This window comes from Glandiceps talaboti, chromosome 23 (assembly GCF_964340395.1).
Source record: "Glandiceps talaboti chromosome 23, keGlaTala1.1, whole genome shotgun sequence".
NCBI lineage: Eukaryota > Metazoa > Hemichordata > Enteropneusta > Spengelidae > Glandiceps > Glandiceps talaboti.
Window position 1 is genome coordinate 15,777,895 of NC_135571.1, and position 15,363 is coordinate 15,793,257.

The 15,363-nt window shown below is 33.7% G+C and overlaps 1 protein-coding gene across 4 annotated transcripts in view; it reads right to left on the reverse strand.

Annotated features, from left to right (window-relative positions):
• Window positions 1–15,363, reverse strand: part of LOC144452577 (synaptotagmin-1-like) — a 69,439-nt gene that overhangs the window by 44,321 nt on the left and 9,755 nt on the right. Inside the window, exon 1 of one of the 4 annotated variants that reach the window (XM_078143689.1) lies at window positions 2,813–2,963. The exons of the other annotated variants lie outside the window; for them this stretch is intronic. The gene's annotated coding sequence lies outside the window, so the exon portion shown is untranslated. Of the gene's footprint in view, window positions 1–2,812; window positions 2,964–15,363 lie in introns of those variants that run through there. 4 annotated transcript variants of the gene reach the window in all.

Sequence of the window (15,363 nt, forward strand, 5' to 3'; positions counted from 1 at the left end):
TTAAACTAAGGTTACTCTATACAACTAGTCACAATTTAAACTAAGGTTACTCTATACAACTAGTCACAATTTAAACTAAGGTTACTCTATACAACTAGCCACAATTTAAACTAAAGTTACTCTATACAACTAGTCACAATTTAAACTAAGGTTACTCTATACAACTAGCCACAATTTAAACTAAGGTTACTCTATACAACTAGTCACAATTTAAACTAAGGTTACTCTATACAACTAGCCACAATTTAAACTAAGGTTACTCTATACAACTAGCCACAATTTAAACTAAGGTTACTCTATACAACTAGCCACAATTTAAACTAAAGTTACTCTATACAACTAGCCACAATTTGGTTTGATTTCTATTTTCTTTGAGCAGGTCTCATAATACCTCTTAAAATCAGACTAAAAATTATGCTCCTTAATATCAGAAAAAATTCCAAACACTGAAAGCAAATGAATTTATCCCTTAGAAGTGTAAAGTAGCCATGTGTATTGTGTCCATTGTCTGTTATCAACTGACTATGTACATACCACGATAAAACTCCTTGTAAATACCAAGCTAATCAATGGCTTTACTTTAAAGTGAAGTGGACATAAAAATGTACAATGTATTCATTTTGGATTATTAATTTATAAACCTATTTTATCATGGCTTCCTAGTTGAAAAATCAATGTATAACAACCTACATGTATATCAAGTCCTTGTTTGTAACTCAATCAAAGACAAACAACACAGACCAAGTCCTTGTTTGTAACTCAATCAAAGACAAACAACACAGACCAAGTCCTTGTTTGTAACTCAATCAAAGGCAAACAACACAGACCAAGTCCTTGTTTGTAACTCAATCAAAGACAAACAACACAGACCAAGTCCTTGTTTGTAACTCAATCAAAGACAAACAACACAGACCAAGTCCTTGTTTGTAACTCAATCAAAGACAAACAACACAGATTGATTGATGTGATATCTTCATCACATCAATCAATCTATGACTACGGTAACAATACCTTTCCTTAATTGAATAACTTCAAAACTATTGTCACTAACTATCAAAATATTCTAATTTACATATCACATTGAAAGTACAGCCTCACTATGACTGCCTAACAATTCTGTTGAAAATACATTTTAACAATAAGCCTTCCATTGCTCTGTTTTAATTCATAAGCCTTCCATTGCTTTGTTTTAATCCATCTCATTACTGTATCTGTGTTCAGGATAAACTGTACACTTTGGATCTTTCTCATTCATGGTACATGTACAATTTACTTTACTATGGTTTAAGAATACTTCAAACAGATGAAATTTATCCCATTCTCAAGGCATTTTACAAGACCCCATCCCTCCACACACATATATCCCCTCCCTACACACACATATATCCCCTCCCTACACACACATATATCCCCTGTCCCTACACACACATATATCCCCTGTCCCTACACACACATATATCCCCTCCCTACACACACATATATCCCCTGTCCCTACACACACATATATCCCCTGTCCCTACACACACATATATCCCCTCCCTACACACACATATATCCCCTGTCCCTACACACACATATATCCCCTCCCTACACACACAAAATCCATCTCCTCATATACACAAGACTGCGCGCACACGCACGCACACACACACACACACACACACACACACACACACACACACACACACACACACACACACACACATGGATGCACATACATACACATACACACACCCAGTCATATGTAGGTATACACACATATTCAAAGACATAGAAACACACAAAAGTTGTCTGTTTTGAATCCAATACTTAAGTAAATTACATATTCCTATTACTGTCTAAATCATACAAATGTAGAGTACAGTAGCTGGGGCCAATTGTTAGTATTTTATATAAAAAAAACTTCACTACGCATTGTACATGGTAGTTGTTTAATATGGTAGTAGCGGCTGTCATCTCTATCATTGAAAATAAATATCATACAAAGACTAGCACTGTGTTAGAAATACACAAAGCCTTGTACAATATTTTGGACAATCTGTGTTGCTAAATAAATCAGTAAATTTAAAACTGTAGGTAGAGGAAAATATGAGATGTATACCTTCCACACAAAGAAAATTAATTGTCTGTAGAAAACAGTGTTGGTGATATTTCCAAAATAAAATAAAATGAAAACATCAGAGTGTTGAAATGTACAAATCAATGTATGTATGTAAACTATGTACAATGTAAAGTACATTGTACATGTATACAATGTATTTAGAATTACAATTGTCAATTATTTGAAAGAAAAGGACATAAACAAAAGAATACATTTGATATACAAATGTAAATTATACTTACAAAAAGCATGTTTTCAATATCTTGTATCTTTTTATACTAAATAGAAAATTTTCACATTTCAAATTTTCTCTTCTCGTATTTTAGGCATGAATAAGGACTGAAATTGTTTGGTGACTTTCCAAATGAAATGCTAATATAAAAGTCTAAGTATAATTCAAACATATAGATTGACTAGGTGACCAGGATTGTATTAACATTCCACTATTGAATACATTCTAATGAAAACCCTATTGTTGGACCCCCATTAATATATTTTTCTCTCACCTAGCACAAACCCAAATCATAAATGTTAACATTTTCATATAAAAAATCACGGTATGGGATAGAAATATAATAACCTCATCACAAAGTAATAATCTTTGAGGTAGTGGTATAGATTAAACTATGAATGTCAAAATAGAAGAAACCCCACCAATCAATGCATGTAGGTGAATATCAGGGACATGTCAATACATTATAGTTTTCTTACCTCTAATAAAGATGGAGAAAAAGATAAATACTTCCAAAATATATTGACAATTAAGTAGATATTACGGTCACATGTAGATAGTTGTTCCTGTTTAAATATTCCAGGGAATCGTCAGTTTAGATCCATGGAAAAAATTATGGAAAAAGCACAACGTAATGGCGGACATGAGTCAATATCGCATTCACTCATTATGTATTCAGAGAGGAAACCAAAGAAAGAATTGACAGAGGAATATTCCATTTTTAGATCAATGGGGTGGTTACATTGTACTTTCTTTTCTATAAGACATATTTCATGATTACATTATCAATATTAGATGTCAATTCATTTCAAATCATAACAATGTTTATGAACACCATTACTAGGCATACATAAATATCTTCCTTTGGATAAAACAATACAGTGTGTAATGATTGAATATATTTGTAATCCTCATAAATATTATTATAATATATCATTTTACACCATATTGTTATAGTCATTATAACATAATATGTAAAAAATATGCAATATTCATAACTCTTATAATTAGACAAATATGTATCATACGAAAGACATCTAAAATCCTCAATATTACCCCCTCCCACTCCCCTTTGAAAGTGAAAATGGAATAGCCCACTTCACTAATCAATATGCCACCATCATCTGCATCATCCATGACAACCTATGAATGTAACATTATTGGAAAGGGGTGATGTAGCACTCTGTTATTGGAGGGTCACAGCAGTTGTTTTATGTATAATTAGTAATAAATGCAAGTCGTTGAAGGATTTTCTGTTAAAAATTCATTGGTTTGTAAAACCATCTATATTCTTGTTCTGGTTATTGAAGGGTTGTATTGGCTAGTGATGTCCCTCCCATATTAATGCTAAACCCCTCCCTGAGAAAATGTTGAAAGTTGGGGCTGCTGACGTCAATACATTTAATCAATGTGCATCAATTATTCATCAGTAAATTCATAGAATAAACTGTGACAGGAAAGACGTGGCATTCTGCCATCATGTGTCATATACACTAGAGTGTTATACATAACAACATTCACAAAATTATATTAATTCTGTCTTCAGCAAAACTCCAAGTCAAATATTATTATTACTGTCGTGAACCACAATTTGATTTCAATCTAACTTGACACTAGAAACAATTAATGTAAGTACACTAGTTTTTAAGTCATGGATTGTAGTTATAAGTGAATATACATGTACATGTATACATGTATATACCGATACTAATAAACTATATACATGTTTTTGCATAGATATCATTTTTCAAACAGTAACTTGAAATTATGAAATAAAAACTACATTTTCTGAAATAAATATATCATTTTATGTAAATGTATCATGAATAGACTTAGTTCTGTAGTTTTATACACATTTTGCAAAGTTTGTGTCTCATACTAACACTGTAACAAATCAGGACCTGAGGGAACGTTGTGAAATCAAATCTTTGGTCAATTTTTGGATTCTACTCTATTAATGATGGAAAGTTGGTGAAGGAAATCAATAGATTTTTCTGATCAGTGAAATTAGAGTGTGATATTTTTAGCCTCTGAAACCAACTGTGTATGTCTCACTTCAATAGCAAGATTGCATTTTTTGCTACATTTAGTCGAAATGCACCAAAGTATTTATAAATGTATTGCAACTCCATGCAGACATTTGGTCTTCAATGATTATCTTATCAAACATCGGCTGAAGGACACATAAAAATAGTAGAAAATGTTCATTTGGTGTCAGTACATTGGCATGTGTAGTTCATTTCACTTAGACAAAATGTAGCAATAAACTGTACTCATTCAATATTGCTATCTTCAAGTGCAGTATGCGTAGTTTCTTGTTAGTTTCAGCATAGTTGTTTCAAACATATATGTAGATGCTGTACATGTCCCTAAACGAGCTACGATCATCTCGATCATCAGACTAAACTGTATACATTGTAGTCAAATGGACTTCTCTAGCAAAGCATTCCATTCTATACAACATCCATGTTAGTTTATGCTATTGGAACATTGATATATAAATTTGATGCTGTTATTGCGTCCTCACATGACTAATTTTCAAACTGGAGGTTGAGTTAGTAGTAAACTAAACCAAGTTAACCAATTACAGCCACCTGTCAGAGTGTGATGCTTTACTACATGTGTATGCTATTCACCCCTTCCCCAGCAGGAGATTCTACTACATGTGTACAACAATGTATGCTATTCACCCCTTCCCCAGCAGGAGATTCTACTACATGTGTATGCTATTCACCCCTTCCCCAGCAGGAGATTCTACTACATGTGTATGCTATTCACCCCTTCCCCAGCAGGAGATTCTACTACATGTGTATGCTATTCACCCCTTCCCTAGTCAATCAGCTAGCCCTCGGATGTTCTTCCGATAAAATACGACACACAGCCGAACAACGCTATCGAGGATGGAACATCCGAGGTCTAGCGAATGTCATCAGGATATAAATAACTGCCAATCAGAGAACCATAACAAGCACAAACAGAGGACAATAGCTAAATTTTCATGCATATTCATCTTAAGGAGGGGCTTGTAAAAATAACCACCAATGCGTTAACTAAAATGTGTGCATGACAACGTCTACACACTCATCAAACACAATTACCATAAACTGATAAGACATAGTCAGGGGTTTCTTTAAGTTTAAAGTAGGGGGAGAAATGATAATAGTAGGCGGAGAAGTGCACGCTACGCGTGCACCTCGCCTGCTATGCAGGCGCGGGGGGTGGGTTTGGGAGGGTGTCCCCCCTCCCATGGTGAATTTTTTTTGAAAAACAGAAACCTTTCAGAGGCCATTTAGAGCATCTTTCAGAAGTACAGACACCATTAATTATACATTGTCATTTACTGGTTAAATATTCAATTTAGAAAAAATGACACATGTCAGGTTTCCTCTGAAGAAAATTTGTGTTATGTGATTTATTGGTAGGTTTTGAAAATTCTTAAAGCTGTCGGTGTAATTCCATGAACTTGGCGAGCCCACTAAGTTAGTAATCGTTTCGACTTATGCCTTCACTCAGTTCATGTTCAAAATGGTGGATTTTAGAGTACATGTACATGTATGTATATTACAACTCATAGCTATGGTAATAATTATGATAAACATGAACACATTACCTTTATATTGGCCCTTTGATAGTTTAATGAAGCCTGTATCAAGCAAAGACCTCTGGTTCAAAATTAACTTTTTTAGTTGGTAGTCACTTTGACTACCACTTTTTAAAACTGGTAGTCAACAGGGAAGATTTGGAAGTCATTCTTTTTTTCAGCATTTAATAATTTATGCATAAACAAAACATTAAGTAATAAACGTTCGAGTTTTTTCATGAAATTAGTGACATTCATATTATGCAAACATTTGACCTGTCCTAAAATACTACATATAATATCATACTATTATCATAGTAAGTAAATATCATATAAATGATTATTGTGTGTACCAACCTCTCATTTTGCAGTGTCGACTTGGAAACCTCTGACACCAATTTTGGCATAAACACGTACATAATAAATATACACATGTTTTACATCCATTCATCAAGTTCAGTAACACACACACATGTATACATGTACAAACACCCCCCCCCCCCCCCCCCCCACAAACACACACACACCAAACAGTTACTGGCCTCAAACATATATACAGGACGACTGAGAGATTGACAAAAATAAACTTCAAAACACTAACTAAATCGATACTCACACAGCAAAATTATGTACTTTCCATGTTGTAGTTTATTTCACTGAATCAATAATGGTATGAAGTGTAGAGTTTACACATAATGATTAGTGGCTCATTCCATTTTGGGTGTGTGGGTTGGTTGTCAAACTTATAACACAAATGCTCTCAAATCTGAGCATTTATGCTATTTATTATTATTTACTTTGTAAACGATGAAATGTCATACGATAAAAAATACACAAGGTCACCATCCATTTCAGTTTCCCTTAGATTAAAAAATAACATGCTATGACCCAACCCTAGAGAGAAATGGTATGCGCCAAGGCACTGTCCCTCAAATCTTATCTGTTACTATCTATAAACACAGGAAGTCATTCTGATTATGTCTAGGATTTGTCTCCTCAGCTAAGGGCTTCGATAAACGACGTAAATTTTCATCCTTCCACTAAATTGAGGTATCATAGTATTGAATGAATAGTTGTAAAATACTATTACATTCGCGATTAGTGGTGGGAGAATGATTTTATTCCGTATATTTTCCTAAGTTTTGTATCATTTTGATCGCAACTGTGTGACATGGAAAAGACAATGAAACAGTCATGAAATCAATAGAGTGTCATTTGAGTAGACGTTATGGCGTTTGATCACATATAAGCTACATGTATTTTGTTTATATTACCAAGCCATTGTCATTGCATGATCTTGGACAGCGGTATCAAACTAAGTCAAAGGTCATAATCTTTTGTCACACGATGTATTTCTTACGAAGAGTTCATAGCAGTTTTGTAGTCTGAAAATCATTCTTTTATGACCATTACAAAGGTGTCTTTGATTAAATTTCACGTCATTTCTGTCATCATCTCAAAAAATGTAGCCGGAGAAATGACAAGAGTAGGCGGGTATTTTCTCCGGCGTCCGGCATATAATGAAACCCCTGATAGTAATGACATAAATGTGTTTGTCAACACCTGCATGCAGAGATTGAATATATTAAAGTATATATATGCATATATGGCCCAACCCACCGCTTATCGTAATCTCAATGGAATGTCCGGTCTGAAAATGACATTCGCTAGACTGTTCGGGCAAGCCCTCACATGCGAACTTCGTTCGCTTATAGTTATAGCATCGAAAGAAAGCCAGAACGTCTAGCAGCAAGCCTACCCCTTCCCCAGCAGGAGATTCTACTACATGTGTAAGCTATTCACCCCTTCCCCAGCAGGAGATTCAGCTACAAATACAAAATGTATGTAGATTTCTGTAGAATTTGTCCATTTGACTATATGTGGAGAGAGAGATCATAAAAAACGAAAAATGACTACACATACACTTAGGCTAATTACATGTTAATCAATGGCAATCCAAATATGGTGTTACTGTACCTACATGGTTAATTAATGGCAATCCAAATATGGTGTACCTACATGGTTAATTAATGGCAATCCAAATATGGCGTACCTACATGTTAATTAATGGCAATCCAAATATGGTGTACCTACATGTTAATTAATGGCAATCCAAATATGGTGTACCTACATGTAAATTAATGGCAATCCAAATATGGTGTACCTACATGGTTAATTAATGGCAATCCAAATATGGCGTACCTACATGGTTAATTAATGGCAATCCAAATATGGTGTACCTACATGTTAATTAATGGCAATCCAAATATGGTGTACCTACATGTAAATTAATGGCAATCCAAATATGGTGTACCTACATGTTAATTAATGGCAATCCAAATATGGTGTACCTACATGGTTAATTAATGGCAATCCAAATATGGTGTACCTACATGTTAATTAATGGCAATCCAAATATGGTGTACCTACATGGTTAATTAATGGCAATCCAAATATGGTGTACCTACATGGTTAATTAATGGCAATCCAAATATGGCGTACCTACATGTTAATTAATGGCAATCCAAATATGGTGTACCTACATGTTAATTAATGGCAATCCAAATATGGTGTACCTACATGGTTAATTAATGGCAATCCAAATATGGCGTACCTACATGTTAATTAATGGCAATCCAAATATGGTGTACCTACATGTTAATTAATGGCAATCCAAATATGGTGTACCTACATGGTTAATCAATGGCAATCCAAATATGGTGTACCTACATGGTTAATTAATGGCAATCCAAATATGGCGTACCTACATGGTTAATTAATGGCAATCCAAATATGGTGTACCTACATGTTAATTAATGGCAATCCAAATATGGCGTACCTACATGGTTAATTAATGGCAATCCAAATATGGTGTACCTACATGGTTAATTAATGGCAATCCAAATATGGCGTACCTACATGTTAATTAATGGCAATCCAAATATGGCGTACCTACATGTAAATGAATGGCAATCCAAATATGGTGTACCTACATGGTTAATCAATGGCAATCCAAATATGGTGTACCTACATGGTTAATTAATGGCAATCCAAATATGGTGTACCTACATGTAAATGAATGGCAATCCAAATATGGTGTACCTACATGTTAATTAATGGCAATCCAAATATGGTGTACCTACATGTAAATGAATGGCAATCCAAATATGGTGTACCTACATGTAAATGAATGGCAATCCAAATATGGTGTACCTACATGTTAATTAATGGCAATCCAAATATGGTGTTACTGTACCTACATGGTTAATTAATGGCAATCCAAATATGGTGTACCTACATGTTAATTAATGGCAATCCAAATATGGTGTACCTACATGTTAATTAATGGCAATCCAAATATGGTGTACCTACATGTAAATGAATGGCAATCCAAATATGGTGTACCTACATGTTAATTAATGGCAATCCAAATATGGTGTACCTACATGTAAATTAATGGCAATCCAAATATGGTGTACCTACATGTTAATTAATGGCAATCCAAATATGGTGTACCTACATGTTAATTAATGGCAATCCAAATATGGTGTACCTACATGTTAATTAATGGCAATCCAAATATGGTGTACCTACATGTTAATTAATGGCAATCCAAATATGGTGTACCTACATGTTAATTAATGGCAATCCAAATATGGTGTACCTACATGGTTAATTAATGGCAATCCAAATATGGTGTACCTACATGTTAATTAATGGCAATCCAAATATGGTGTACCTACATGTAAATGAATGGCAATCCAAATATGGTGTACCTACATGGTTAATTAATGGCAATCCAAATATGGTGTACCTACATGTAAATGAATGGCAATCCAAATATGGCGTACCTACATGTAAATTAATGGCAATCCAAATATGGTGTACCTACATGTTAATTAATGGCAATCCAAATATGGTGTACCTACATGTAAATGAATGGCAATCCAAATATGGCGTACCTACATGTAAATTAATGGCAATCCAAATATGGTGTACCTACATGTAAATTAATGGCAATCCAAATATGGTGTACCTACATGTTAATTAATGGCAATCCAAATATGGTGTACCTACATGTTAATTAATGGCAATCCAAATATGGTGTACCTACATGTAAATGAATGGCAATCCAAATATGGTGTACCTACATGGTTAATTAATGGCAATCCAAATATGGTGTACCTACATGTTAATTAATGGCAATCCAAATATGGTGTACCTACATGGTTAATTAATGGCAATCCAAATATGGTGTACCTACATGTTAATTAATGGCAATCCAAATGTGTTGTACCTACATGTACATGTAAATGAATGGCAATCCAAATATGTTGTACCGACATGTACAACATGTGCCACCACATAACAATCACTTTATTCTGACAAGTCATTGAGAATGAAATAGTCCCCGCTATGATTAGGTTTTAAAGATTGGCAGTTTATGTTGTGTTTTTCTTGATATCACTACTCTGATCACGCAACAACACTTGTGAACCTAAATGAAAGAGACTTAGATATGTTGTGTCTGCTTGTTGGACATGGAACATGCCTACTCATGTTGTGTCTCCTCGTTGGACATGGGACATGCCTACTCTTCAAGATGACGTGATGGAATAAACCATTCAACAATAAAGGATGAGTTGGGTATGGGGACCTGTTCAAGCATGTCTGAGTTATGGCTTTGGACATGGAAAATTTGCAAACAAAATGGCTGCTTGGCGGCCATATTGGATCATATCATGACAACAATGAATATGCACATGTATGTCATAGAACACTGTGCTAATACCAACTTTGAATGAGATCTGTTCAAGTATGTCTGAGTTATGGCTTTAGACAGGGAAAATTTGCAAACAAAATGGCTGCTAGGCGGCCATATTGGATCGTATCATAAAAAATTTGACGTGCATATGTATGCCATTGTATGTTGCCCCTGTACCAAGTTTGAAAAAAATCAGTCCAGGCATCTCCAAGAAACGGCTCTGGACGGACGGACAGACAGACAGAACCCAATCCATAAGTCCCCGTCCCGGACTTCGTCCGGCAGGGACAAACAAACACAAGTTTAAATCTTGGCAGAAAAATACAAATGTATATAGAAAAGTGTGAGTGCCGACAAATCTGAGTACACATTCCAGACATTCTTAATGTACAGAGGTTTAGAGATGATAAAATAACTGACATACACATCTAAACTTACAATATATATGTATGTCTAGTATAACGTAACTGACATAGACATCTACACTTACATGTCTAGTATAACGTAACTGACATAGACATCTACACTTACATGTCTAGTATAACGTAACTGACATACACATCTATACTTACATGTCTAGTATAACGTAACTGATATACACATCTATACTTACATGTCTAGTATAACGTAACTGACATAGACATCTACACTTACATGCCTAGTATAACATAACTGACATACACTGTGCATCTATACTTACATGTCTAGTATAACATAACTGATATACACATCTATACTTACATGTCTAGTATAACGTAACTGACATAGACATCTACACTTACATGTCTAGTATAACATAACTGATGTACCCATCTACACTTACATGTCTAGTATAACGTAACTGATGTACACATCTATACTTACATGTCTAGTATAACGTAACTGACATAGACATCTACACTTACATGTCTAGTATAACGTAACTGACATACACATCTACACTTACATGTCTAGTATAACATAACTGACATACACATCTACACTTACATGTCTAGTATAACGTAACTGATATACACATCTATACTTACATGTCTAGTATAACATAACTGACATACACATCTACACTTACATGTCTAGTATAACGTAACTGACATACACATCTACACTTACATGTCTAGTATAACGTAACTGACATACACATCTACACTTACATGTCTATAGTATAACGTAACTGACATACACATCTATACTTACATGTCTAGTATAACGTAACTGACACACATCTATACTTACATGTCTAGTATAACATAACTGACATACACATCTACACTTACATGTCTAGTATAACGTAACTGATGTACACATCTACACTTACATGTCTAGTATAACGTAACTGACATACACATCTATACTTACATGTCTAGTATAACGTAACTGACATACACATCTACACTTACATGTCTAGTATAACATAACTGACATACACATCTACACTTACATGTCTAGTATAACATAACTGACATACACATCTACACTTACATGTCTAGTATAACGTAACTGACATACACATCTACACTTATATGTCTAGTATAACATAACTGACATACACATCTATACTTACATGTCTAGTATAACATAACTGACATACACATCTACACTTACATGTCTAGTATAACGTAACTGACATACACATCTATACTTACATGTCTAGTATAACGTAACTGACATACACATCTACACTTACATGTCTAGTATAACATAACTGATATACACATCTATACTTACATGTCTAGTATAACGTAACTGACATACACATCTACACTTTAATACATGTCTAGTATAACGTAACTGATGTACACATCTATACTTACATGTCTAGTATAACGTAACTGACATACACATCTACACTTATATGTCTAGTATAACATAACTGACATACACATCTACACTTACATGTCTAGTATAACATAACTGATATACACATCTATACTTACATGTCTAGTATAACGTAACTGACATACACATCTACACTTACATGTCTAGTATAACATAACTGACATACACATCTATACTTACATGTCTAGTATAACATAACTGATATACACATCTATACTTACATGTCTAGTATAACATAACTGACATACACATCTATACTTACATGTCTAGTATAACATAACTGATATACACATCTACACTTACATGTCTAGTATAACGTAACTGATATACACATCTATACTTACATGTCTAGTATAACATAACTGACATACACATCTACACTTACATGTCTAGTATAACATAACTGATATACACATCTATACTTACATGTCTAGTATAACATAACTGATATACACATCTATACTTACATGTCTATAGTATAACATAACTGATATACACATCTATACTTACATGTCTATAGTATAACATAACTGATATACACATCTATACTTACATGTCTAGTATAACATAACTGACATACACATCTATACTTACATGTCTATAGTATAACATAACTGATATACACATCTATACTTACATGTCTAGTATAACATAACTGACATACACATCTATACTTACATGTCTATAGTATAACATAACTGATATACACATCTATACTTACATGTCTATAGTATAACATAACTGATATACACATCTACACTTACATGTCTAGTATAACATAACTGATATACACATCTATACTTACATGTCTATAGTATAACATAACTGATATACACATCTATACTTACATGTCTATAGTATAACATAACTGATATACACATCTATACTTACATGTCTAGTATAACATAACTGACATACACATCTACACTTACATGTCTAGTATAACGTAACTGACATACACATCTATACTTACATGTCTATAGTATAACATAACTGATATACACATCTATACTTACATGTCTAGTATAACATAACTGACATACACATCTACACTTACATGTCTAGTATAACATAACTGACATACACATCTATACTTACATGTCTAGTATAACGTAACTGACATACACATCTATACTTACATGTCTATAGTATAACATAACTGATATACACATCTATACTTACATGTCTAGTATAACATAACTGATATACACATCTATACTTACATGTCTAGTATAACGTAACTGACATACACATCTACACTTACATGTCTAGTATAACATAACTGATATACACATCTACACTTACATGTCTAGTATAACGTAACTGATATACACATCTACACTTACATGTCTAGTATAACGTAACTGATGTACACATCTACACTTACATGTCTAGTATAACGTAACTGATATACACATCTATACTTATATGTCTAGTATAACATAACTGATATACACATCTATACTTACATGTCTAGTATAACATAACAGATGTACACATCTACACTTACATGTCTAGTATAACATAACAGATGTACACATCTACACTTACATGTCTAGTATAACGTAACTGATATACACATCTATACTTACATGTCTAGTATAACGTAACTGATGTACCCATCTACACTTATATGTCTAGTATAACCTAACTGACATACACATCTACACTTACATGTCTAGTATAACCTAACTGACATACACATCTATACTTACATGTCTAGTATAACGTAACTGACATACACATCTATACTTACATGTCTAGTATAACATAACTGACATACACATCTACACTTACATGTCTAGTATAACGTAACTGACATACACATCTACACTTACATGTCTAGTATAACGTAACTGACATACACATCTATACTTACATGTCTAGTATAACGTAACTGACATACACATCTACACTTACATGTCTAGTATAACATAACTGACATACACATCTACACTTACATGTCTAGTATAACGTAACTGACATACACATCTATACTTACATGTCTAGTATAACATAACTGACATACACATCTACACTTACATGTCTAGTATAACATAACTGACATACACATCTACACTTACATGTCTAGTATAACGTTACTGACATACACATCTACACTTACATGTCTAGTATAACGTAACTGATATACACATCTACACTTACATGTCTAGTATAACGTAACTGACATACACATTTATACTTACATGTCTAGTATAACATAACAGATGTACACATCTACACTTACATGTCTAGTATAACGTAACTGATGTACACATCTATACTTACATGTCTAGTATAATAACGTTACTGATGTACACATCTACACTTACATGTCTAGTATAACGTAACTGATGTACACATCTACACTTACATGTCTAGTATAACGTAACTGACATACACATCTACACTTACATGTCTAGTATAATGTAACTGATGTACACATCTACACTTACAATATATATGTACATGTCTAGCATAACATAACTGATGTACACATCTATACTTACATGTCTAGTATAACGTAACTGACACACATCTACACTTACAATATATATGTACATGTCTTAGTACATAACGTAATTGCAATCCGGTCTCTCTTTTAATCTAATTTTGATTCCGGCAGGAAATTAGTTGTCTCAGAGAATGTATCATTTTGTTCTCCATTCTAATTATGGTCAATAATAAATATGCCATGTAGTACATCCCATCAAGGCAGTCTACCTCAGCAGTACCTCAATGACCCTGGCAAGTCTTGTTATACTACTTGTACTTGGCTGACAATAACCAGTCACTGCAACGGATTCCTATCTGTGTACAGTCATGACATTAAAGTAACCATGGAAGTA